The sequence below is a fragment of the Ambystoma mexicanum genome, chromosome 5q, assembly GCF_040938575.1.
Source record: "Ambystoma mexicanum isolate Mex_15411 chromosome 5q, UKY_AmexF1_1, whole genome shotgun sequence".
In the NCBI taxonomy this organism is placed as follows: domain Eukaryota; kingdom Metazoa; phylum Chordata; class Amphibia; order Caudata; family Ambystomatidae; genus Ambystoma; species Ambystoma mexicanum.
The window spans coordinates 754298624-754325709 of record NC_090933.1 but is presented as its reverse complement, the minus strand read 5'-3'; the positions used below and the strand labels follow the sequence as shown (position 1 = coordinate 754325709).

General features: G+C 43.7%; 1 protein-coding gene across 3 annotated transcripts in view; it reads right to left on the bottom strand.

Annotated features, from left to right (window-relative positions):
- LOC138497642 (polyamine-modulated factor 1-binding protein 1-like) overlaps positions 1–24586 on the bottom strand; it is a 2990269-nt gene extending 2965683 nt beyond the window's left edge. For 2 of the 3 annotated variants that reach the window (XM_069621237.1, XM_069621238.1), the window contains exon 1: positions 24315–24582. The gene's annotated coding sequence lies outside the window, so the exon portion shown is untranslated. Of the gene's footprint in view, positions 1–24314 lie in introns of all 3 variants that reach the window. The other variant, XM_069621239.1, reaches the window with a different exon arrangement.
- Positions 24587–27086: the final 2500 nt, after the last annotated feature.

Sequence of the window (27086 nt, the reverse complement as noted above, 5' to 3'; positions counted from 1 at the left end):
AAATATTTGTTCCGGATAGAATGCATTCTGCCTCTTTAGGTTATCTGTTTAGCTTCTAGAACTCCTGCTGATGGTTAGCCGGTTTAGGTGGCAACACCCAAGCTGTTGACCCTTCTGTTGTCATTAACACCCTTTTCTTCCTTCAGATGTGGAAATTCTCCCAGCCACTGGATTCAATGGAGAAAAGAAAAAGCACAACTTCAATTGAATCCTGTGGGTGGAGAGATTTGATTCGTAAGGAGGCAGTGTACTGGGTGGGAAGACAAGCGTAGAAGCTGCTGTGTGCCCTGGACCTGCGTGCAAGATTAAGGTGCATCGGGCAGGTGAGGGGATAATTTAAGAATTTGTGTTTAAACGCAATCACATTAAGCCGACAGTAAAAAGACCTCCATTCACCACGGTTAAAGTCCTTTTACTAGGTCTACTATTGATGTAACAATGTGCAAACCCAAAGGGGAGATATGCACAGATACATTTTTGTGGGTTTGAAATATAGAATTATAGAAGCCAAGTGATACCTCTAGCCTCACATTTTGATCCTATTTATCAGAAGCAAACAATAGGCTACAGTAATAACTGGATACACATTAAAATAGTGAATCAAATTCACTCATTTTGAAGAATCAATGATAGCACCCCAAAACCATGACTGAAACCAGCACATCATAGATTTCGCCCTGAAGAATGTTCAGCATCAATGGACCTTTAGGACGGAAACATGTACATGTAGGGATTATTGGATACATTTCAGTGAAGATATGCTAACCAAAAGGGTTGCAATAGTATCCAATGTAGAAGATGTGGTTGATTAACTGTTTTATTGTAATATATTGTGATCTAAATACGTGGTCCATTGATGTCATTATATCACTGTATATAATTAGCATTGTGATTATTGTCCATGATGGTAGCAATACACGTTGCATTCAAATGTGTGTGTTTTTCTGTTGTATTTATTGTAAGATTATACTTTAGCATATCATAAAAACAAGAGGGCGGCCTTGAATTATATCGTACTGTTCTCAATTAAACTGCATATTTATTTCACAAATTATCTTGTCAGCAAGCTATTGAATTTTGTAGTTGTTGCGACTCCTTATCGTTACATCATACCCTAACTGGCATGTTTTCAAACTTCTAGCAAGGTACATGGGCATTGTTTGAGTACTTGGTAAAATGACAGTGCGTTTTGATGGAGTGATGTCACCATCTCAGAACACGCTGTAATTTCAAAACGTGTACTTAAATAAAGCTGATATAGCCAGTAATACCTTAACTCTGGAAAGCATGTGCGAATCAGAGTTTGTAGACTATTATATTGCGCATAGACAAAGTAATTAGGTTTGAATATAAGACTTTCTACTATGCCTCTGTTTAATGTAAGACATTACATATTCTTACAAAGGCAATTGCTGACATGTTGGGTAAAGCTATTGAATGTGTAACCTTCCAAGGGAAAATACTGGAATTATGGGTCAGAACCCTCAGAGATGTGTCCTCACAGGGGCGAAATGCTGACAATACTTAGGCAAAGCCATCATGAGTCTTTTCTTACATTGGCAATCCTGGCATGTTTTGGTCTTTACTGTAGAACTACAACTAACAGCCGGGTATGTATTGGATTTTTGTGGATACGTACTACCGGTTTATTCTTGTGCTAGTTACCTGTTTTTATTTGTTTTATACACCCAACATACTCTGAGATGGAAGACACTGCACTATATTAATGACCAGTAAAAATAAATAACTAGCAATTTACAAAGACTTTTTTACACCTGAAATTATTTGGTGCCTTCTGGTGGCATTGCAGCTTTGATTTTTAGTACAACACTGGGGCCGCAAAGCCACCTCTTTAGTATGGCACAATTATAGCACATTTCAGATAAAGAAAAGCAGCGTGTGTGTTCTACATTTTTCTCAAGTAATTGTTCAAATAAGGGTAAACATTCTAAAGCTTTTTGCAAATCTTGAAAAAAGGCTGACATTTAGAGAGTAAACTAGTGCATAAGGGTATTTGCTTTCATGTGCATGCTATCGAACAGCAGTTTAAGTATTGTTTAATATGTTGGAACCAAGGTTCTCTAATTTCATAGATCTAAAAAGGCAGACCTAGAGAGGAAAACAAACGGAATGAAAAGGCACATCATGAGGCACACTCGTTTAAGGTCAAACACCAGGATGTAATCCTTCGCGAATTTGCATACCCAAAATAATGCTACAAATGGGAGGCAATCCAAGATCACAATAGGTTAGTATGTGTATTGAATTAGGTCCGATTCAGCCACACTATCCATCTAGCAATACAATAAGCCGAAAATACTGTTCAGTACCTAAAACCTTAACCGTAATATGCACAAATGTAGCCAAACACACAGCTACATACAAGTACTCCAAGATTCGTTTTAAAACTACACATGAAAAGATTTGTTTGGCCCCAGATGAAGGCTTCCCCGTTGGTATAGCCTGCAATCGCAGCTCACCAGTGACGCATCCAATAAAGGCTCTCGTGGAAAGCTTTTTGAGAGGCAGTTTTTGAACAATCCATAGGAAATGTAGTAGAGAAAAAAAACTGTAGTGGGTCGCTTTTGTATCTTGTGAGGAACTTAGGGCGCCCCCACAACTAAGTGGCTGGGACTCCACTTATTCCCTAAAAACAGGCAAAGGTTGCCACAAAAAAAATGTGGAGTAAAAAGATCCCTGCACCCCCCCTCTCCCCCCGACCCCCTAGAAAAGCAGCTTCTACCCCCATGGATAGGTCAGGATCAGTGGTTCCAGCAGAGCAATGCCACAATAATGAGCTCCAGAGCTCCAATAACATTACCGCCTGATCTGACGAGAAACTAAGGCAAAAATCGTCCTTTTGATTTATGGGTGTATAAGAATTACTAGGGGGAAAAAGTAGGATTACAAAAAGGGCCCGTTTTAGAGTAAAAATATACCAAAAAACCACATTGAGAATGAGAATTCCTTTTTTACTCCCTTAAAAATTGTTTTCAATTCAAAATTTAAAAAAAAAAAACGGAGTAAAATGTTCCCCTTCAAAACCGTATCTGGTACCCTGGGGCAGAGTGAGCCAAAGAGTGCCCTTCTTCATAGAAGTTAGTTTCCGTGAGTTTTCTCCAAACACGAAGACTCAGACGTCAAAAGGTTTTTTTCAGGCAATCAGGCGTTACACCATAGTGACAAAATATGCATGCCCTGCATAGAGCAGTCATGGCCGGTGGCTTTGTCAAACACGGTCATGGGTGGCATATGCTAAACGACAAGACGACACACATGGCAACCCAATGCTCGAACAATGGCTTAAGATCAGCCCTAAACAACCCTCACTCCAGCCATATTTCCTACTTCAGAAGAGAAGCCAGATGGCTTCCCATTCGTGACAGAATCACACTAAGGTCACTTGTTATTACCCACAAGTGTCTGGCGAACACGGCCCCTAAATACTTGTCAGTTAAATTCTTGATACATCAGACCAACAGACCCACCAGAATCAACTACGTCAACCAACTCCCGATCCCTAACTATAACCTCAAATCAGCGGGAGGCTCCAGCTTACCAGTGTTATCGGCCAAATGCTGGAATTCCCTCCCCCATGGCATCAGAGCTGAAACTTCATTCTGGTCCTTTAGAGCTAAGACCAAAGCATGGCTCCTTGCTCAATCAACTTTCTAGCATGAACATCTCTCCTGCTCCTCCGCTTAAGGCATATATGCTCAAACTAACTGATCACTAGGCACGGAGCTCACGCATGTAGATAATCTTTTGTTCAGTATATTGAATTGTTAAATATATTTGACTACCTCTTGTATCTTTGTAAAAAAAAAAAAAAAATTTATATATATATATATATATATATATATATATATATATATATATATATATATATATATATATACATACATATACACACACACACACTTTGATGAACCATGATGCTCACGGTTGCTAGGTGTTCTGTAGCCCACCGCACCTGCTGAAATTGTTTATCTATGAGCATTACTATGTTTTTTGTCTGTAACTGTTACTGTAACATACCATGTACCTAAGCTTAAGCGCCCAGATACCCTTAGGTGGGCTGAGCTATACAAATAAAATAAACTAAAGTAGTCCACAAATGTGTGGTATGCTGGTGTGTAAAACAAGTCATGGGGGATTGCGATTACCAAAGTAAGCTAATTTTGGCGAAAGGTCCCTGCGCAAATGTACACTATTTTTTTTAAATGTCTGATTTTACATGGTCAGTATTAGCAAGTCACAAGCTGATGACTATTGTGATGGTTGGATGGAATTTCTGCATATTACTAAGAGGATTACTTCTAGTAGATCTCTGGTTTAAGATCTACTTTCCTTTGACAGAAATATTACAGAAACAAAAAGAAAATTTGCTAAAGAAGTTACCATCCCCCTCCACAAGTCACGTTAACATTTGTGTCGAGCCAGAAGGAGTCAGACACAAGCTAGATGGTTGCATATACTTTATTTGACAAAAATAATAAAAAGGCACACCTTGCCCTATTGCTATAGTGTTTTCCCTGCCTAACCAAACTAACTAAAAAAATCCTCCGTCTAACAATCTAATCCTATCTGGCCCTATCACATAATCACATAAAACAAACTAAATAAGGTAGCTTCCCTTTAACCGGGACTCTCAGCTTTCTCTCAGGGATTCCGAGGTACAACAGTGGTATAAAGTCTGTATTACTTGTTCATCTGAGTGAGGTATCCTTCACTAATGAGCTTCTGTACTTGTGAGAACGAACCTCTAAGTGTCTCTCATGCACTCCTTATGCCGATCGTCTTTTCCCTTTCTTCTTAGCAACTTAACCTTTTTTACTTCTAAGGGTTTCTCTTCTTCTCTGTTGGGGTATCCTATACCCTTTACTTGATATCTCCGCACCTGGGACCTCTCTTTTGGTTTTTGCTTCAAATGAGTTTTAGAACTGGTGCTTGGACTAAACTCAGCAGTTTCATCAAAATCTTTCATCAAAGAATGCCAGTATACATTACAAGTTACATTTACCAACTCTTGACTTGAAAGTTTCAGCCTCAGTATTGCAGTTCATGCTGTACAGTGCACACAGTCCATGTTGCCACCCCCTTGTCAGAATCAACAGGTACCTTCAATTATCTTGGGTTGATTCACTGGGCTTGCGTTGGGACACATTTGCTTTGGTCATTCTCTTTTTTCTCGTTTCTCTTCCCGGCTCGCCCTTCTCATTCCGTTAGCTTGTGGCGCAGCTTTGCCGATGTGAGGGTTCATTCCTCCAACTTGTTCACATCTCGGCGTAGTTAGTCGGGATCCCGACCACCATGAAATTCTTGGGGTTACGGCACCAATTGGGCTGGTTAATCCGGTCCATGCCTTGCTTGCTCCACTGTCTGCGACACCCATCCTCTAGTGAGCGTTCTCTTTGGCTCTGCGGCTCCACACTGCTCTGCTCCTCCAAATCCCGTGCCTACATCAGGGCTTCCCCTGCGTATGCTTCTCTCTCTTTCCATGATTCGCTCGTTCCTTTTACAGGCGGCTGTGCATTCCACACAGTTATGTCTCCGCTTCAGATGACGTACTCAGTCCAACATAACCTGAAGCCAATAGACGGGAAACCACATTACTGGTGTTTACATGCAGCCCATGAATGCATATAGTTTTGCAGTTATCGCAAGTTCCTCTTGGGAATGAAAGTCCTTGTCCTCGTTCTGAGAAACCTGCTAGACCCCAGGGATCTGTCATCCAGGTGGCCAGGACACAGCCATCGCCATTTGATCCAGTTCCTGGGGTGGACCAGTGCGGGAGGATCACCTGTATGGGGGGTCCTCGGGGAGTGGAAGGGGGCACCGACGGGTGAGACGCGCTACCCCCTTCCCTGTAACACCTTTTCTCCATCCTACCCCATAAGATACTTAGAAGCTCTACACCCCCCTTTTCCAACACAAACACTTTCCTACACTGTGAAAGACAATGGACTAACACCAGAGCCGTTTACCTGACACGTCCCAACACAAGCGTCAGGCAGAGTCAGGCAATGTTCCCTAACTACGCACACCTGACGGCGCTTTCCCTTCCCCACAGGGATAAAAGGCACAGAACAAGAGCACATTTTGAGCAAGGCCGAACGCACGAGGAAACCGCTATACCGGACCAGCAGTTCAAACGGAGGAGCTATACCGGACCAGCAGTTCAAACGGAGGAGCAAGGTGTTGAGACCTAGAGGGAGAACGAAGGGGTAACTGCCCTTGCCCTTTTCAATTCAGTCCCGCAAATCCTCCGAAAGGGAAATCATAAGACCAGGAAGTCCAGCTGGCGGGTGGTGCAACAGGCGTCAACGGCACATGGAGCGCTCCCGTGCCGATAGCCAAAGTGGGAGGAAGTGCTTGCCGCCATCCTTGACTCCCGAGACAAGAAACTCCAACAGTTCAGCACAGCCGGTGAGTCGGAGAAGACAAATAGTAAAACCAAACTGTGCTGGGCCCAAGGGTGCAGGCGGCAACCTTGTTGAACAAAGATCTTGTGTAATTGAACTTTAAAGAAGCCCTAGTAGAAGGTTCAGAAGCAGAGTGGTTAGGCGTCACGGGGCACTCATTCAAAGGACTCTGACTGAAGCCTTTGTGGGTTGGGTTGTGTGTTGAAACTACGACGGCCAAGAGGCCTTAGGAGAGGCCAGTGTGAAGTGTCAAAGCGGTCCTACGAGGGTCAAGCAAAACCCCTCATACACTCTAAAGTCTTTGACACACTGGAGAACACTGATTGAACTGTGAATGTGTGAAGCCTGACTGGGGACTAAGAGCAAGCCTGACTGGGGGCTGGGAAACAAAGGGAAGTGAATTCTGCATAGTTGTACCACACCTATGAACATTGTGGCGACAAGTGTAAACCTGGCTGAGGGTTGGCCACAAGGAATAGTTAACTGACAAATGTGAAACAGTGATCTACCCGTGAGCATTGTGGCGACAAGTGTGAACACGACTGAGGGATGTCCACAATTAATAGTTATTGAAAAAGACAGTGAAACTTTTTGAATGATACGATTTTGAGTGAAAGGTCATAGTGAACCCGGATGAGGGAGGCCAACTTTAAAAGAAGGATCAGAGCCTGGCTGAGGGGGGATCCAGGGGCGCAGAGCAATTGCCCAACATGAAGGATTACAAAAGGAACTTTTGTTTTGTTTACTGTTTATCTTTCAGCAGGCCTTCTAAGGCAAGAGACTTTGCAGGATACAGACTTGGCCCCAGAAGGTCCTGGCATCGTTGAAAGGAACTGTTACCTCGTGCTGGCGAGACTCAGGAGTGTGCAGTGCTCAAAGGTCCTGCCTTGTTCCATGCTAAAAACGTGGGGAAGGGAGACACCATCCCAACTTATCATTTAGTGAACACTTATCCCACACTACTTGGTAATTTTGTTGTAATGATTGGCAATAGCTTTTTTTCTTCTTAGTATAGGCCCCTTTTATTGGACAAGACGCCACTAGGACTGCCTTATTACGATTTGATGGTCGTAGCTTGCTTGCATTTTAGGTTTAGATTAGGAGTTTTACGCACCCATTATGCAGTTTAATACACACCCTTGAACTGTGATCGCTTGAGTCTGTCTTTACTGTTGTCACCATGAGTTCCTTACACTGTAGGGGGGAAGTCACTCCCATTGCAGTCCCACTTGCTAAGACTCCTGGGAGAGTCTTATAGAGCGGGCTAACCTCCCTAACGTCAAAGGGCCTGGCTTGCCCCGGGGAGAAGGGGCAAATACTGTCGATTTATCACACCTTGTAAAGTTTAGCATCTTTTAGAAGCATTTCCAAAAACACAGCCATTGATCTATATAGTAGTAGATCATTTGAATCTGCAGGTGTCCCGTATGTGTCCAGAAAGAATAGCCTATATTCTACTCAGCCAATCCGCAACCTACAATGCACTAAGCAGCATGAGAGCATGACATCAGGCCGCCAGGAGGGCCAAATACCTGTAGTTCTTTTAATTCCATTTGCAGATTACATGGCACACTGTCCTAATTGATTCATTGAATCATGCAACAAACTGGAGAAGATATTTCCCCATTTTGGGAGCATTGGTCAGCAGTGAAATCAGTCAAATGGCGAGTTCAATTGCCAATTGATAGAAAATGCCCATGTTATCTGTTGTATTGTGCATTCTCTGTGTTGTAATGAGCATCCCCAGGCCATGGAACCTTGGGTTGTGGAATCCCATGGTGGAATGTTTATTCTGGAATCTGGTCAGTTGGGAGGAGAAGAGAAGCTGCGGGGGTCGCTAAGAGAAAGTTTCTGTTTAATAAATAAGCAAGCAATCTACCTACCTATGTGTGGACTATCATCTTTTCACTGGCGATGAGCGTCTGGACCCCAGTGCCATTGATCCCAAGCGGAACTGCCTACGACACCTCCTATCAAGTGCTACAATATGATCGTTGGAGCGCAAGAGATTCCCTCTTGTGCTCCAACGACCAGTAGTTTCGTTTCATATAACAGTGGGCAAACGTGCTGTGGAAGGTAGTTCGCCGGATGCATCATCGCACCGAATGCTGCAGCCAGGGCAGTGAGGTGAGCAACGGGGTGTCAGAGTGAGTGCGGCTGTGTAACAGACAACAACATTACATGGAGGACTGGTGTTAGCCCATAGCGCCTTGAAACACTTGTGTATAGGCGCGTTATAAATGTCATATCATAAGGAGGAGGTACTATTTTGGGTGTGCACATTCCAGTGTGCAAGCAGGATGCTCAATCTGTGTCAAGTGTGCCTAAGCTGCAAATGCGCTACTAGGCGACCGCGCTTACGCTTAGCTGCAGAAAAGAGTACCCTCCAGCTTTCTATGCACAGCTGCCATCTTGGTTTACTTGGGGCGCCAAGGCAACCGTCACAGTGCTACAGACCTCATTGGGTTTTGCAGCCGTGTGTGGACCAAGTGCGCTGCAAAGAGCACATGAGAAAGGAGGTACTCCCGACACATTCATGCATAAAACGAGGGATAATGCAAACATGATTGCACAAGCTTGGCAACATATATTAAAAGGTATTTCTCTGTCTCTGTGGGAAGGAGGATGAACCAAAAGGAAGTGTGGTGTTCTGCCCAACAGCTCCACTGAGGGTGTACATTTGCACTTGCTGCCTTGAACCATAGCACACAATGGCCATGCCAGGGGTACCTGGTCTTCCCTCATTTATGTCAAGTCCATGCCCTGTAAAAATTAAGAGGGCGCAAGGGAAGAAGGGATTTCTCCACTACACAAGTGCTGCTTGTTGAAATACTATTTCTACAGACTGCAAGTTTTCCCTTTTAATGCATTTCTTAGGATATGAGGGACAGCGCATTCATGAAATATTGCTGGATTTGGATCAGTCGGATGAGGGGTCTGTTTCAAATGATTTTGACGCTGCTTTGCAAAAGTTGGATATACATTTTAAACCCAAGACCAGCACAATTCTAGAAAGATATAATTTTGGCGCTAGAGTGCAAGAAGATGGGGAAAACCGTGGAAGAGTACCTTACTGCTCTTTGCCATTGGCCCTGCCCTGCAAATCTGGTGACAAATTAGACAAATGCATACTGGAACAATGTATGATTCACTGCAGTAACGACAAAACGTATAGCAAAAAGGGTTGAGCATTCAATGGCATGTGTGGCTAAATTAGTAAAGGAGAGTAAAGTACCTGCCACAGAAGTTCTGAGGGTGAGATAAGCTGAAAAAGGAAAGAAGAAGCAGAAGGGGAGTGGTCAGCGGGCCAGAGCGGCTACTGAATCCAAAGGTGTTTAAGGGACAGAAAACAGAGGAATGATTGTGTTTTAGATGCGCTAGTGCAAATCATTTTGCTGGGTCCCCAGCATGTCCAGGAAGGAAGATTACCGGCTCTAAATTTAAAAGATGCATTCATTATGCATATTGCTGCAAAACCTTCACACTTGGGGCAGGGCGTAGAGTGATGTATGTGTCAGAGGAATGACAGCAATCCTCAGGGAATGAAGAAAGTAATTTAGGTGAACATGGCGAAGTGTGCTGGTGATGAGGAATGAGAGTACATTTGCGGTGGTTGGAGTTGACGTCAAGTGTGGGAGGAGGATGGCAGATTCCGGAGCAAAGGCTTCATTGAGGTCACAAAACATTTTCCTGAGTGAGGTGGATGGACAGTTAAAAGACCTATTGCCCCCCCTATATCAATATCAGGCGATATCATCTGGGAAACATTGATGTTGTTTGATACTTTGTTTAAAGATTGAATTTTAAGGGCAGAATAGCATGTGGCATGATTTACAACACAAAGACTTAAAGACACTACTTGAATGGAGGGAGCAGAAAGAATTAGGCATACGACTTAATCCCAACACAGTTAAAAAGTGCTGCATGCGGGAGAGGGTGCGAGTGTTGTTGAATCCAATCCCAATGGGTTCCCGAAAAGTATTTGATCATGTTAAAAAGGTATGTGGCACAAAAGGACGGAAGTGTCCCAATTGCGGCAATGTTCCTTTGGTGATGAGAGAAAGAGTGGGAATAGAACATGAGAAACTGAGGGTATCTGGTGTGATAGAGAAAGCAGGAAGTGTAGAATGGCTGCCTCCCTTCGTGGTCATGAAGAAGTTGAATCGTGAGTTGCGGCTATGCGTAGATTTACAAGAGCTCAACAAATGTGTTGTCGAGAGACATCCCCTGCCCAATATGACGGATATGCCAACGATGGTGGGGAAGGCAAAGTATTTTTCTAAGCTTGACATGGCGTTGGCCTACCACCAAATAGAATTGGATGAACAGTCAAGGAAATTAACCGCCTTTATCACTCATGAAGAAGTATTTCAGTTCCACAGGATGCCGTTTCGGCTGGTTTCAACTTCATCTGTTTTTTAAGAGCTGTTTGGCATTCATTTTAGGGGTCTGCAGAGTGTACATTGTTTCCAAGACAATATCATGGTGTGTGGAGAGACCCTAGAGAAGCATGAGGAAACCCTGAGGAAAGTGTTGGACATTTTGAAAGAAAGAGGTTTTACACTAAGAGCGGAGAAGTGCGTGTTTAGGAAGGTTGCTGTGGAGTATTTGGGGCAAAAAATCTCTGCTGAGGGTTTGGGCCCAAAAGCCACATGATTGATGTGATAAAGAAGGGGCCATCCCCAAAGGATAAAGGTGAACTGAGGTCATTGTTGGGAATGATCGAATTTTATCAGAAATGTGTTCATAACTTTGCTAACAAGGTGATTAAGATGAGGAGCATATTAAAAAATGGAGTAGGGTTTGTGTGGGATGAGGAGTGTGAGAAGGAGTTTGTGCAAATTAAGAGCAGAATTGACTTGGCTGGGCCACTTGCTCAATTCGCTAAAAAAAGCGATGTGTCATCACTGTGGATGCCAATGATAGGGGCATTGAGGCCGTTTTGGCACAAGTTGGTGAGGAAAGTTGGGAGCATGTGATCACTCATGCCTCAAGGATGTTGAGATGAGCGGAAAGAATCTATTCTGTTCTAGAGAAGGAAGCCCTTGCATGTAACTGGGCAGTAGCAACATTTTGTGTGGGGGGATAATTTACCATAAAGACTGATCATAAACCCCAGAAGGTGATTTTTGAAGAAAAGGGGTTGGACAAAGTGTCGAGGAGAGTTGCAGAATGTGTAGTGAGAATGCAAGGACACACATTTGTTATGGTGGAGATACCAGAGAAGGAGAATGTTTTGGCAGATATTTTGTCGAGGTTGGGTGGTGTTGATGAAGATTAGGTTTTCAGAAGTAACGGATACCGTGTTTGTGACTCATTAAGGTGTTGTGTCTTGAGGAGTGTGAGGGAGGAGAGCATTTTGGGAAGATTCTTAAGTGAAGAAGAAAGGGTTTTTTCCGAAGTTTGTTCAGAATTAAGTACCAATGACAGTGTTTTGTATCGGTGGCACCGCGCCGTTTTTCCAAAGAGTTTACAGAGGAGGATGGTGGAAATTGCCCATGAAGGTCACATGGGAATTGCCAAAACTGTGCTGAGGAGCGAAAACTTGTGGCCCGGGTTTGATTGCGATATAGTAAGAGTTCTGTGAAAATGTGTCGAGTGGGATATGTCCGGTAAGGGTGTGGTGGTCCATTTACAGCCAATGGTAAAGGTGGAGGTCACAGAAAAAGTATGGTGTGCCTTGGCCTTGGATATTTGGGTCCAGTCGACCTTGGTGGTGGCGGTGCAAGGTTAGTTTTAATTCTAGTTCATTTGTTGTCACAGTGGACAGAATTTAAGATTGTGCGAAAGACTGTAGGGAATGATGTGGTTGAATTTCGACATTGTGTGGTTGAGACAGAGTGTTTACCCGATTCCGTGTTGAGGGATAATGGCAGACAATTTGTAGGAAGGTGTTTTGAAGAGTATCTGATGCGCTGTAGTGTGAAGCTTAAGAGGACGGCGGCCTATCACCCCGAAGGCAACAGGGCCATGGGGAGAATATACATGTGTGCGATGGAGGCAGTGGGGATGGCAGATGCAGAAAACATAACGAGTTTGCCATGCGGGAGAGGCTGAATGCATTGCACATGGCTACCTATGCTGCCACTGAGGTGAGGCCATTTTAGTTGATGAGGGGGAGGAAAGCCAATACCAAGGTTTCGCCTCCCTGGCTCGGGAGGGCAAGGTAGACCGATTGTGCTCTAGAGAAGATGAAGAGGACCCTGGAGAGAAAGAAGGGGTATCCATTGATTTTACCTAAATCATTTTCAGAGAGGGATTTTATAACAAAACAATTATACCGAAAACACATCAAATTATTTTTTTAAATATAGATGGCGGTGTGGTAAAGGGTTAAAACGGGTGGGGAGGGCTTTGGGGTGAGGTGAAAAATATCGAGAAACAGGGGTCGTTGGGGGGAACGCCCAAATAAAAAAGAAAAGGGGCGGGGGAAACAGTTATTTTCATATAAATTGTTTCATTAAAAAATACCTCTCTGAAAATGATTTTGGTAAAATCACATAGAACCGAAAGAAAAATACATGGGTAAGGAAGGAGAATGAGAAGTTGAGGTCTTTGTGGGTTAATGGCTGCAGATTATGAAAGGGCTGCCGAAGGAGAAGGAGGAGTTGTATTCTGATCCCGTGCAGGTGATGGAAGTGTTGAGAGGTGCTGTGAGAGTGCATGGAGGGCAGGTTTGGAATGTGACCAGGGTGGCGCTGATCAAACGCAAGTGAAAGGAACAAAGTAAACCATACAAATGTAAATATAAAATTGTACATAGTTGAGTAAAGTAGATGTGTTGTTTTGTGCATTCTCTGTGTTGTAATGCGCATCCTCAGGCCATGGAACTTTGGGTTGTGGAATCACATGGTGGAATGTTTACTCTGGAATCTGGTCTGTTATTGTTTAATTTTTAAATAATGAAATTATTTTAAAAATATGCCCTTGGGCAAATGGGGGTTGGGATTTGAAAGAAGCTGACCAGAGCTGGGGTCGTCAAGATAAATCTTCAGTTTAACAAATAAGCAAGCAATCCAACTACCTATGTGAGGACCTTCATCTTTTCATTATCCTTTGATCAATAATTGCACAATCAGCGCCAAACACAATAAGCAATTTTGGGCTGATGCATCCTTATTTGCAAGAGCAAAAACCGAATCCACCTAAAAGCGCCATTTGCATTATACTTCACATGAAATGCGCAGATGACTGCTAAATTCAAAATAATCATCATATACCGGTTCACAAGATGAAATGCTAAAAACTGTACAGTAAATACCTGATGGAACGTGTCGAAAAAGGGGGTAATTTAGGAAATTTGCCTTGGAAATCTGATGTTGACCATCAGAAACATGACTTTCAAAAAAGGGAGAAACAAAGCATGCAATGAGAGGATTAATACCATCAATTTGTAATGTTTTTTATTTTTAAATAGTGTTAAGGAAAATGCTCAATTTTAATCCCCAACAAGAGCAGACGCCTTAAATCGGTGTAACCGTACACGTTTCTCTGCAATCATCGCATTTTACATCACATACGTCATCGGTTATTATATCATGCTGAAATATGTAGTAACCTGGGGGAATAACGATATATTTTTGAAGTAAGCCAAGTATTGACAGGGCACCATAGGAACAGAGAACGCTATTATTAAGTGGAGATGAAACACCCAGCTCTGGGAATACGTTTTCCCATTCAAGTCCCATGAAACGTTTGAAGATCTGTTCATTTCTACTCCTAACAAGGTATTATGCATATTGAATGCTACATTACATATTAATTCATTTAATTTGCCTGTAATCTTCTAGATTTTGGACAGTGGAGGGATTCCCCTCGAGTGAATCTAACCACATCCTCCATTTTCTATACATGCTCAATTTTCGTTAGAAGCAAAGTGCGCCATTACTAGAGACAGTAATCAGGGAAGATCAATATTGCCATTTTCCATCAAGCAGTGTTACTTTACCAGAGAACACAACAACTGGAGTATTCTCAACAGTATCTTTGCAGAGTTGTATAACCCTTTTCAAAGTGGTCTTTCAAAGGCACTTTGCAAATGGACTTCAAACTTAGAGAGCGTTACTTACTTGCGTCCAATGTACGCCATTTCCAACAAATGACCACAAAACGTTTTTTTTTTTTTAAATTTTAAATGAATTGCTCGTCTGTGGAAAATCTATTTCATTGAACTTTGTGTGATGCTCTTATTTCACACATCTTCATGCACCAATAAATGGAACCAAAACTACCTCCTGAAGCTTTTTTATTGAACTTCTATTAATAACGGCACCCAGGCTGGGGAGCCTGGACACTCCACACTCTCACCCCGCTCTGCTGTGCACGCTGCTTATTAGGCAAAATCCTGTGCAGTTCCCTTAGGGAGCGCTACACAAGATTAGAACTACAGGTGAGAGCAATAAATCCCCTTTGGTATCAGTCTGTACCACAAAGATTTATTGGTAGCTATGGCTGAGCAGTCAGACTTATCTCAAGAGGGAGATTAGCAGTATTCAGGGTTTACACAATAGGCGTACAGTACTATGGCACAAGGAAACACTGACCAAAGCTTTGTATTAAAAAGTAGATATATATTTATTTTATACACTCTAGATAAACACATCTATCACAGTTCTTAAATCAAGTTAAATAAGTCAGAGGAAAAATATACACACTCCCTAGTTAAATTGTAGACCAAGTGAACCTGAGTGAAAACTGAGCAAAACGGCACAGTGAAAACTACACAGAAGGGATACTCTATCAATTTCTCACAAGGGAGGGAAAGCACAAGTTATATAGAAATAGCTTCTTACACACCCTAGCAACACTTCCCATAAGTTTGTCAACCAGATTAAGCAAGACAGTGCATCAGTAGAGACAATACTTAAATGAAAACTGAGCGAAATGGCATTTCACAAGGTTTAGAAAGGGGAAGAAAAGGGTAGTTATAAGAAGTAGGTGCATCAACACAGTTCTAGTTGAGAATCAATCTAAAGAAGGCAGTTCTAACAAATGTAGCCAGAGTCAGTAGGGCTGTGCCAGAGGCAGTGGTATAGGGCAAGGGCCCAGGAGCGAAATGTTCTTGTAGCTGCAGTCAAGTCTTTGGTTAACGATTTTGAAAAGGTGGATGCAGAAGTTGAAAGACAATGTTAAGAGAGAGTGGTGGCCGACCCAACAGGTAGGTAAAGGGTTTAAAACACAAACAAAGGGCAGCCTGGCGGAACAATGTACCTTTAAAATGAAGAAGTGGCTCCTGCGGTGGCGGTTGTTCCTGGCAGTTCCTGAGGTCGGGGTGATCCAGCAGAGGAAGAGAGGCTCTCGTCGTGGAGGAAGGTTTGAGTTACTGCACTACCCAGGGATGAAACCAGCCACGGTGCTGCCCGACGAATAAAAGGTACGCTCCTTTAAATCGCGGTCCGGGTGGACTGGTGCCTGGCTATCCGGCCTCCGAGTACAGGGTACGGGAGATTCAACCAAGGCAGGTCCAGGAAGGCGATTGGCAAACTGGTTGGCCCCACCAGGTCAAGGGAAGAAGGCACTTGCAGGTGAAGATCTTCTCTCATCGTGTGGAGAAAAGTGGTGAGACACTGCAGCAGGGCTTCACCGGAGGTTCAGTTGTTGCAGATGTCTTTGGCTTCTCTCCTTTTAGGCTTCTTAGTTCCAGTGGCGACGTCTTGCTCTTCCAGTACTCAGGACCCTGTTTTTATGTAAAAAGATCCCCATTCATACAGCTTAGCTGTCACTCACACAGTGGAGTGGTCATCTTGGCGGGAGACCCTCCAGCCTATCAGGATAGAGCGCGACATGGGTTGCTGAGGCAACCCTGTCCAGGGGTCCTACTCCCCCTCCCACACAATGGACCCACTCCAGACTCAGTGGCGCCGAAAGGAGGGCTTCTCGGCAGAAGCTCGCCAAACGGACGAACAAAGGATCCCCGACCTGGGTTAGGAGTTTAGAGAAAGACACGAGAAAGAAATTCTATTAAAGTTCTGGCAAATAAAACCTACCGGAGTAAAGTTAATATTAAGATACACCAGTGGTATGTTAGAGGCTGTCAGAAAAAGTGGTAGCCTCAAACAATGGGAAAATCCCATAGAAAAATATTTGCGTTTGAATATTTTTGGTAGTAACCACTGCCACCAGCCAGAAACATTTGAGAGAGGGACTGTACGGTACCCTCTCGAAAAGGAACAAAAGGGGAAAACTTATTAACCCTTTCCAGTTCCTCCATAGTAAGATGGGTTGTACTGGTTTTATTCACAGAGATTGACTTGTAAAGTCAATGGGGACTTTACATGCCCTGGGAGACAGTAGTCAGTCCCAGGGTATGGAGTCTATGTTTGGGGGTCGCTACGACACACCTGTGTCACTGCACGGAGGGTGCTGTGTAACACATGTGCATAAAGATGGTTCCTATGGAGCTGAGAGAAACCCCATAGACATTCAACACAAAAATAGCCTAGAACACACATAGCAAAAATGCCTAAAAGTGGGAAAAAGAGTCTCACTCTTAGCAGGAGAAAAAAACAAACCCTTCAAACAAACCCTTCAAATCCAGCAAAGCTGCTGGGGGACTCTATAGGTAAGGGAAATTAGCCATAAGATGAGAATTCTCCCTAACACGGCTTATAATATTACCCTCTCCACCACACAAGCACCACACACGCACGCAAAGGCATGAGGTTCCTCAGTTTTAAAGACACTGGTAGTCTTGCACCGTTAGGAGAGTGAACTTCATTGTTGAGTGTTTAGGAAGCCATTAGCAATTATTTAACTTTCTGAATGCTGTATTCTCCTACTGTGACAGGGCAAAGGTGTCCCCTTTTTGGGTTGCTAAGGGATACAGGGAGTGAAAATATAGGGCCTCATTATGACAGTGCCTGTCCAGTAACAACAGTGCCAGTAAGCGTACCGGCACAGTTATTACCGGTCTTTGACGGAAGCACCAGCCCTGTTGCACATTGTAAGCGATATTCAATCAACACTACAGCCAAGTCAATGCCTAGTCTGGGATGCTGAGGAAAACCCTTATTAATGTATTTTTATGTCTAGTTCAGTACTCTGGATGACCACCCTTGTATAACACCCCCCTCTTAGAATCCCCCTGACCCAAGAAGTAGGTTTGTTTTGCAAATTAAAAGGTTTATTGGAGAATTTAAACAATATATATCACACTTTATAATAAATTAATATCTGATAGTACACTTAGACATATGATGTTGATCAACAATGGGTAATCTGGCACTAGCACACTTCTTTACAATCAATGAGGAGTTAGTATAGGATGGATAAAGAAGCAAAAATACTTTTATGATTTCAAGGGAAAAGCAATGAGGAATAAAATGCAGTACAGAAATACTTGATATGATTTTAGCAAAAGATAAGATGATCACTTTCTCTGGCAATTCACCCCCTCCCCTATGCAATGTAAGAAATGGAAGGAGATGGAAAGAGGAGCACACAGTTCTCAGGAATGCAACCAAATACAATACGAAATTCAGTTCTCCCCCCAGCAAGCTTAGAGGAAACAGGTAGGAGTTTGAAACACAGGCCCAAAATGCTTTTAAATGTGATGGCAATGGATGGGAAAATGTGCCAACTGATTTTAATTCCCTCTAGAGATTCCGGGTGAGTGGGAGATGCGTGTTGGTATTAGTTCAGGCTCACTTTAGCAATGCTCTATGAGTTATTACCAAGTTGCAAACGGATTTTAACAAAAGAAAGAATGGAGCTGCTATTTTGACAAGTGGAGAAATTGAGCCAAAATCGCAAATCGCGGTAAATTTCACGAGTGAGTGAATCGTGATTGCGGAAAAAGTATAAGGAGTAGCAAGTCGGTTCTAGGCTTGTTGGAAAGCTTAGATTCTAAGCTTTCAGAGGAAAGTTTAACCACAAACGGTTCCAGAGATACGGACGATTTAATAAAAGGTAGATTTTCGGATTTAAAGTAAAACTCAAAATGGCAGGTGACAGCTTGCAGCTGCAGAATTGACAGGTGACAGTTGTGCAGCTTTAAAAATGACAGATGACACGATTTCTAGGAGGCAGTTCTACTTAGGTTAAAATAGTTTGGATTAGATTATTTTAACTAAGAGATTGGTTCTACACAGTTCTGCTAGGTACTCACAATATATTTTGTGCAGGAATGGGCCTCGCCACGGATCTGGTCAGGTTTTGGACTGGACTCTGGTTCTGGTCTCGGCACTTCACAGCGATCTGGGTCAGCTCTGCTCTGCTGGTCTAGCCTCTCTGGATACAGCGGCCTCTGGTTCTGGATACTGCTCTGCTTTCCGGTCTGGATCAAGTGGATTCTGGATGTAACACTGCTTTCTGGGTACTGGCAAGACTTCTTGGCAAAAGGATTCAGACAGCTCGCCCGGCTGTGGAATAGTTTGCAAATGATTTTGAGGCCTGCTGACAAATACTTTTGCTTGCAGTGGGCCTTCTTGGTTCAAAGTTCTGTAGTCTCTGTTTAGCTTGGAAGTCTAAGTGTTGGATCTCTGGATGTGAAGTCGTCGGTCAGCATGCTCCGCAGCAAATGGAATTGAATGTCTCTACCTGTACCAGCAGTCTCTTTTTATGTGTTTTGAAAATGGGTGTGTGCCTGGGCCTAGCTAAGCCTGCCCCTCTCTACTTGTCATTGGCCCAATTCTCCCCTCTCCCATGATTGGGGGAAGGAAATGGATTGTCATCATGATGAGGTCTGTTTATGGGTCAGAGTATCCTCCCCTGGTGAGTTTGCCCACAAATCTATATTTGATTCAAATACATCTTTCCCAGATATACAATTTGTTGAAATTACATATGCACATTATATATTCCTTATGGTCCATGCGTGTCCGCCTCTGATCTTCCTGGGGGCTTGCATTCAAAAATGACAACATTTTGCGCTTTTTAACTGGTTTTGCAATATCGGACATTTACCCAAAATTACACACATGTGCGCAAGGAGTATGGACATTAATTGATGAAGTGTCAGATTTTTAACATGCAGACATTTGGAGCGAGACCCTATTTTCCGCTAGCAACCCCCCAGAATACACCACAGGGTGCTAACGCCTCTCAAAATGTTCACAGAAAAATCACAAAAATAATGATATTACTTATATAATTCTGACAAGTCCGCACTATGAGTTATCTATCTTTTTAAAATTATGCCCTGGTCAAAAAGGGGTGTGGCTTCCCACATCACAGGGTGGAATAACTGGTTTATCCACTTCCCCCAAGCTCAGCTGCTAGCAGAGGCACTGCCCCTCCCAGTTTCCCCTAAGAGGAAGCCACTTTACGACGCCCCCAATATAACATTTGCCTGAGTCAAGGGAGTTGCATTGTTCTGTTCCTTCCAGTTCCCAGGTGCTCCACCCCTAATCTAATCAGAGAGGTGACAACTCCTTTTGGCAAGGGGCAGCAGGATGCAGCTAGGCCTGGGAAAAGTGGCTGAACAGGTTTCTCCTGTCGGGGTAGTTGTCAGGTAGAATCCAGTTTCACTAAGCCAGGTTTCAGCTAAATGTCACTTTTTGTTCCCAGTTTTCTACATTCAAATCAAACTGACATTTTGTACCTATACATTAAATAATTACTTCCATCAAGTCATTTCAGAATATGGTTTTACATTCTTCCACCTCTTAGCAAGTCTTTCCTTGGTCTGGTTTTGTTTCATTTGTGCAGTTTTACACAAAAGTCTGGTGGTTTTAAAACGCCGGCTTTCTGATAGTGGTGAGTACTGGTAATGCAACAATTTTTGGGATTAAGAATATGAATTCCCCACAGTTCTGGGTTGCTTTTGGCAATCAGCATTGCCATTCCCAATGGTTTCAGGCTACTGTGTGAGTAGCCCAATGGTGGTTTTAGGCAGTGCCCTCCTTTGCTCACAACATAGGGAAAAATGGGTGGCAGCCTATTCTTCATGTTTTCCCTGTGCACTCTCTGGGGAGTTCTGGCCATCATGATGTTTTCCATGCCAGTACTGCACAGTTTTATTGTAGGGCTTGGATGCATGGGTAAAAACATCCCACAACATGGTGCCGGTGCTTCCGTCCTCCCAATTCCCACTCAAATGGGAATGAGGAGTTACATCTTGCGGTACCTGGCTTCACGGATCGCTGGGTGCTGTAAGGCCCAGGTGATTCCCTAAAGCCAGGTGCCGGCAAAAAAAACACAACTCTGGCAGTAGCCTGCGGTTTTTACCGGCAAGGCTACCGCCGGAGTTGTAATGAGGCCCATAGTCTTTTTTATACTCCATATCCTTCCAACATGACCGCTGCAAGGCTGGTACATGGGGAAAGCACAGGGGGTGGAACATGAACAAGGGTGGATCTTACAAAACGGAGTTATAGAGGGATAGCGGTTCTTAGTGTTCCGATTGGCGTGACAGACCAAGAGAGAAACGTTTGCCTTGCACATCAGATGTCACTCAGAACCCCTCTATGGAATATATCCCTGTGGTTCAAAGCTGCCCATCTATACTTATATATAAAGTCACTTTGCTTTGAAATGTTGAATCTGGTGGTTATAACTTACCAACACCAGACGTACACCATCAGTCCTTCTGCATCATCACAGTTCTTATGTAATTCTGGGACACTGGCAAGTCCAGGTACCCTACCAGCACTATTTCTTTCAGTATTAGAAAGGAAATTAGCAGTTGATAAGAAGACACTACGAGTAGCAAGCATTAGCAAGGCCAGTAGACGAGCATTCAAAAGGTGTTTTGTGTACTGTTTTGTAAATCTGTGCTTAGAAGGAAAGGTAGAATAGTTGCTGCAATTCTAACGTGCAGTGATTTGGGGTGGGATACTTGCTAGGTGCCCTATGTTCACAAGGTTTAACTGCTTCCACATTAAGGTGATGTGACCTGGATAATACAGTCTGGTCAACCTTTTGAATTTGAATAAATGTCCTATACAAATGGTCTTAATTTGCCACAGGGGTGGGGGGAAAAATGTTAGATTCTCCTCAAGGCCCAGGGACCTCCCCTCCCCTCCGCGTTCCACTAGTGTCCATGTGGGGAGTGCATTCAAGAGGTTAAGGGAGAAAGTTAAAACATTTAGCCAAGATCACACAATTTGGCTCAGTGAGAAAGTTACCCACTACACGGTGTCTGGAGTGGGAATCTATCCTGGGCCTTTCCAACCAATCAGCGTTGTTGGTCTTTTTTAGTTTTTCTGATAGCACTTACTGCAAACAGTAAGGGAAAAGGGGCATTGAGAGAGAATGACGTTCCCTCTATCAACATATTTGGACATGCAGGCTAGTCAGATGTCAATTATATGAAGGATACACATTTTGTTTTGCCCGGGTCAAATCAAATCTGGGGGATACCAAACTGTGAACTTTAAGTTAAACGAACAGCCCCTACAGCAGGCATATTAAGTTATCTTGCTGGTTTAGGGAACATGTGGCGACAGTTACTTAGAATTCTGCTGCAGGTGCCTTGAATGACTGCACTCGTTTACATATGTTGCGACATGACATGAAAACGTGGTTGATGCAAAGTTTACTTTGTGTTCACTCTTTGATAGTGTTCACTCTTTATTCAAACAGAAATGCATCGATGACTGTGGGACAGTATTGTTGATCTTGCATGCTTAGGACTGCACCATTTGCCACTAAAGATCCCAGAAAATCCCCTGGCAGAACCACAAAGTAAATGTCTTTAAAATATTTTGCTCAAAACCTGAAACCTCAGGTAATGTTTATTTAGTCCTACTATATTTTTGAACAACTTGACTGGTCCTATGTGTCTAAAAATGTACCACTGACCACTCAATTTCCTCAACATGTCCCGTAAACAACCACTTAACATCAAATGAAGTTATAGGCTTTGCAAATTTCCTTTACTAGAATTGCACGTGTTCTAGTAACTATTAAGTACTACAAATTAAACTTTTCTGCGTTTATTAAATTTCTAATTTGTGTTGCAATCATTTGTCCGCCAACTGAGCGCAGATATGTTCAGTCGAAAAATGGATGTTGCTCACCATTTCATTTGATATGCACATTTTGCTCATCGTGCACAATAAGTTTGGGAACCCCTGGTCTATGGCATGCCTTCAATATACAGTGGGTTTAATATCTGTGTAAGTTTATTTTTTATTTATTTTATTGTTTGATTGTTAGACGCTTATACAATATGAAAATACTGTTTCAAAGCGCCCACAGGGCAAGGGAGGGAGCAAGAATGGGAAATACATTAAAAACACCATATATAAGAGCAGTGGGGGGGTTCGGAGGGGGAGGAAAAGAGGACTAACCTACTATGCCTTGTGAGTATTCGGAACATGCAAGTGCAGCAAGGAAGAAGATGGGGGGTGGGTCAGTGCTGTGGAGTCAGAGCTCATGGGTGAGACACAGATGAAGTGCCAGGAATGTTGAGTGCTGCACGGGCAGGAGCCGCGAGGGGTGTAAGTATGCACCACCAGGGCAGAGGGTGCAACAGGAGCAGGGCCGATTGGGCGTGGGAGGTCAGGGCCCAGAGGATGCATAAGGGCCCAGGACACCAATCGCAGCAACTGTGGGATTAGCAGAGGAGAGAAGAGAAGAGGGGGAAGGACGAGGCAAAGAGGAGAGTCTTAAGGAGGTTTCCGGAATTCAAGACGATCCTGCTCAAGGCGCAGAGGGAGGGGTAGGCTGTTCCATATGAGGGAGCCAGCTGAGGAAAGCAAACGACCACCTGCCCTCTGTTTGGCAAAACGCTTTACACCCAGCGAGTTAGAGCCAGAGGAGTGTAGTGGTCTAGAGGGGGGAGTATTTAGTAAGAAAAAGTTGAAGATGGTGTGCTGTACAGTACATTATTGCTGTTTTGGGTGCTAGAAGTACCAATACAGTCAAGTTCAATGCGGAAATGGGAACGCCCCCTAGTTTAAAGGCTGTGTAAATGCGCGGGTAAGGAGCAATAAATAACAGCTATCTGGTAAAGGGTCAATGGAAAAAACAGTACTTTAGGATACTGCATGATGTGCGGCTTAAATACAGTGGGCACTGTGAGGTGATGCCAGTGCTTTGTGGGGTTCAGTGTTATTGCAGAATGTGTGAGGCATGGGGTTCTAGAGTGAGAGAAGGAGGTGCAGCTGGAGTTGTTTGGGCTTTAGTCCAGCGCGTGTATTAGGGCGGCGTGGAGCATCAGCAGGTAGGCTTTAGAGTTCTGCATGGAGGCTGGCGTTGCAGTGATGTCTCTGGGCGTGGGGTGCAGAACGAGGGCGCTGACTGAATGCAGTGCGTTGCACCGCGAGTAAAAATGACGTTAGTGTGGGATGCAGTGCGATTGCTGCATGGTGCATAGTGGGTGCCAGCAACCACTGTGAGGGCAATGTCATTCATCTAATAGAACTAACCATGGTTACTCATTCATCTCAAGTTATCCATCCGTTCCATACGTGTTACTTATTTGAAACGTCCGTAACTTTGTAGAAAGAAAATGCTAGACACTGCATAGCCCACACATAAAATGACAATATCTTATTTTCTTTAAAGCATAGCTCTCAACTCACCCGCCTTGTTAAGGGTTGACTCACCCGCCAAGCCTCCTGCACGCCCATTCATTCAAATGGGCGTCTCACCCGCCAAAAACAAAATCGGGTGATTTCACCCACATTTGCGACACAAATAGTTGAGAGCTATGCTTTAAAGTTCGCTACACAATCCTTACCCCGAGGTATCCAGTTGTATGCGAAGTACCGTTACTACGTTAACTTATCCCACCTTTCACTCTCTCCATCCGTAACCCTCTCTTCTGCGGTTACTTTTTCAGTTAGTGCAACCTGTTCCACTACCCATCACCTCCCTGCAGCCACCTGTTCTCACACCTGCCGACGCTTGTTAGACTCGCCGCTGTTTCCCTGCGCCTTCCTTGCATAAATACAGTTGAAACTTTATCGGCAGTGCGCCATGCTGCGAACCAGTCCCACTTACCTGCCTGCTACCCCGGGCTGCTCCCCTTTCTTCCCCGGTTCCTGTCGCAGGCCCGGGCAGATGACAGGCCGTTGTGTGTATCAAGCTATACGGAAGTGATGGTTCTGCCCTTCTCTAGGGAATCAGAACACCTTCCTCTCCCGGGGATTGCTGTGGCCTTGGGGGATCACGCGTCACTTCCTTGACCAGAGCAAAGCCGCGAAGCGTTCAGAAAGAGGCGCGAAGGGGAGGCAGGCAGGCGGGGGATGCCAGAGGCTGGCCGCTCCTTCCCTAGAGTCCTCCTCCGGCACCTGTTCAACTGTGGGACAGAGCGAGAAACCGCAGCAAGTGCGGTGGGGGCCTAACCCTGTATGTGGGGGCTTGTTACGCAGTGTCCTCTCTCATTTTGTTACTCTCACTGAACTTCTTGCACCATCAGCGTCGCAAGGAGCGGACCTCGCGGGTCTTTGTTTAGAGACCCCGGCGTTTTTTTTTTTTTTTTCTCACAAGACTACTTTGGGAACACCAAAGAGAAACAATTAAGCAGCAAGATCGGGACCAATTTCAATTGCCCAATGACTGGGAAACGAGGAATGTTTCATGAGGTGGGGGAAAATGTGTGTATATAAATATGTTTAATCAAATACAATATTTTGCCTAAACGCCGCGAGCCCAGTTGTCATTCAGTCCAAACATTTAAGAAGGAGATGTTGCACCAGCAGGAGGGAGGTTTTGATTTTTTCGTCCTTTGACTTGCATCAAGTCCGGCTCCAGGATTTTTTTGGGTGGACTCCTTTTCCGTTTGTGGGAGTAGCCAATCCCCAGGGCTTACATCCTATAGACGTTCTAACGTGTCCCACAAATACACAGGATAGGGTTTGCGTACAGAGCCTATTCAGTTTCTCAAACAGCAATTTACCAGTTGCAACTCCCAACAATAACTTTTGGGAGGGCAGGCTTCCATGGAGAGCAAGAAACATTTAGTTAGTTGGGACCCCCACAGGTAGCTTCACACCATGGAAAGAGCTGAAAGCTGTCCACACTTACTTTCCTAGCCTTGACATTTCCAGGCACAAACAGTCTTGCTGGACTTAATCAGTGAGATGAATAGCCAAATAAAACACCCTCAATCTGTGAATATACTTGGCCAATTAGGGAGGCAAACAGCAAAAATGAGAGACTGGAAATCTTTAAATCAAACAGAGCCAGTAGCATTGCCCTAGGCAGCCTTCATTTCCATCGAATTAAAATCAGTCTTGGGCCTTCACGAACCGCTACCACAATGCCTAAACGCTACAGGGGTGGCCTGTGTTCTAGAGAAGACCTGCTTTAGCCAAGCAGTTAACACTGGACTTCACCATTCGGTGGCAGGACGTTGGCTTATTTGCCTCTAGCTGGTGCCTTTCTCTAATGGTGCAGACATGCTAAAAAGCGATGGTATGGAAGATTGCCTGGATTATTGGTAGTGCTAATGATTATTTTAAAACCTTGTAGTCATTACTTGTGACAAGCTTTGCTCTCCCCTCCAGAATTACATTTTTCATCTACCAAAGTTAATTTTATGACGTGTACTCTAGTAGGTAAACCCACAGAATAAATACTTTAAATGTAATTTGTAACGTTCCTCAGTCAGTCGATGCACTTGCTGCAGATATCTGTCTGCAAGCTGCAGGTCACTTGTTTATCTTGGATGAGCTGGCAAAGCATTGCAACATGCTGAGCCTGATAAAATGAGTAACATTGAAATGGCTTCCATCTTGGGAGGCCCGGGAAGTGCCAGCGGATAGATACAGGTCTGACCTGCATTGAAATACAGTACATTTGGGGCCTGGGTAAGTTAAAAAAGAATGGCAAGTATCACAAATTTGGGCTATAAAATTGAGACTCCTGTGAAAATCAGGAAAGTTAGACGTCTGAAATGGGGTGCTGAACATGTGTAGCATCAGAAAGAACAAAATGGGTGTGGTACCAATCGTACCGCGAGAATATCAGAACAGAAATCTGATGAAATACCTGAAGAATACGACCTAATATTGGCTATTTAAAGTGACAAGGCTAAAATACTGGATGAAATATGACTGATAGAACATACAGGCTAATTACCAGTCTCAACATAATGCAATATATTTAGTGAACCTCCTGATGAACCCACATATTAAAAGACGGGGAAACATGTGTCGAGGAGAGGAGTAAAGAAGAGAGGAGTAAAAAGTAGTGAGGAATAAAGAGGAGCTTAACACAGAGAGGAGCAAAGAGGATTTACATACCAAGGAGCTCAATATGTAGAAGTCTTACATACGAAGGAGCTCAATATAAAAAAGTCAAAAACAAAGAGACAGAATATTACATAAGACTCTTGCTATATTGAAGGAGCGTAATTCGATTGAGGAGTGATAAACATGTTCATAAGGAGTCAAGCAACTGAATGAATAAAATTCAATCTAAACTACATATCATGCAAACGCAACTGACAAATAAAATGTGAAATTTGGCGCAACAAAATGGGATTCCACTGTGTGTTTTTCTACTAGTTTCAACGCCCTGGTCAGCCTCAGGACTCCAATAATCCAATACTGCAGCCAAACACACGATAATAAACAAATAACACTTGGTTTGGATTGGAATACAAACCTTAAAAGTCAAGGCGACTCGCCACACTGCTGTTAAAGGCTGGGTCAATTTTATTCCGTGTGGTACCAGAATGTATGCACGGAACAGGACTTTCTGGCAGGATCGTCTGGATTTAGGCTCGTCTGAGTCTTTCTGCGCGGTGCCTTGAGTGAAGGCGATCCC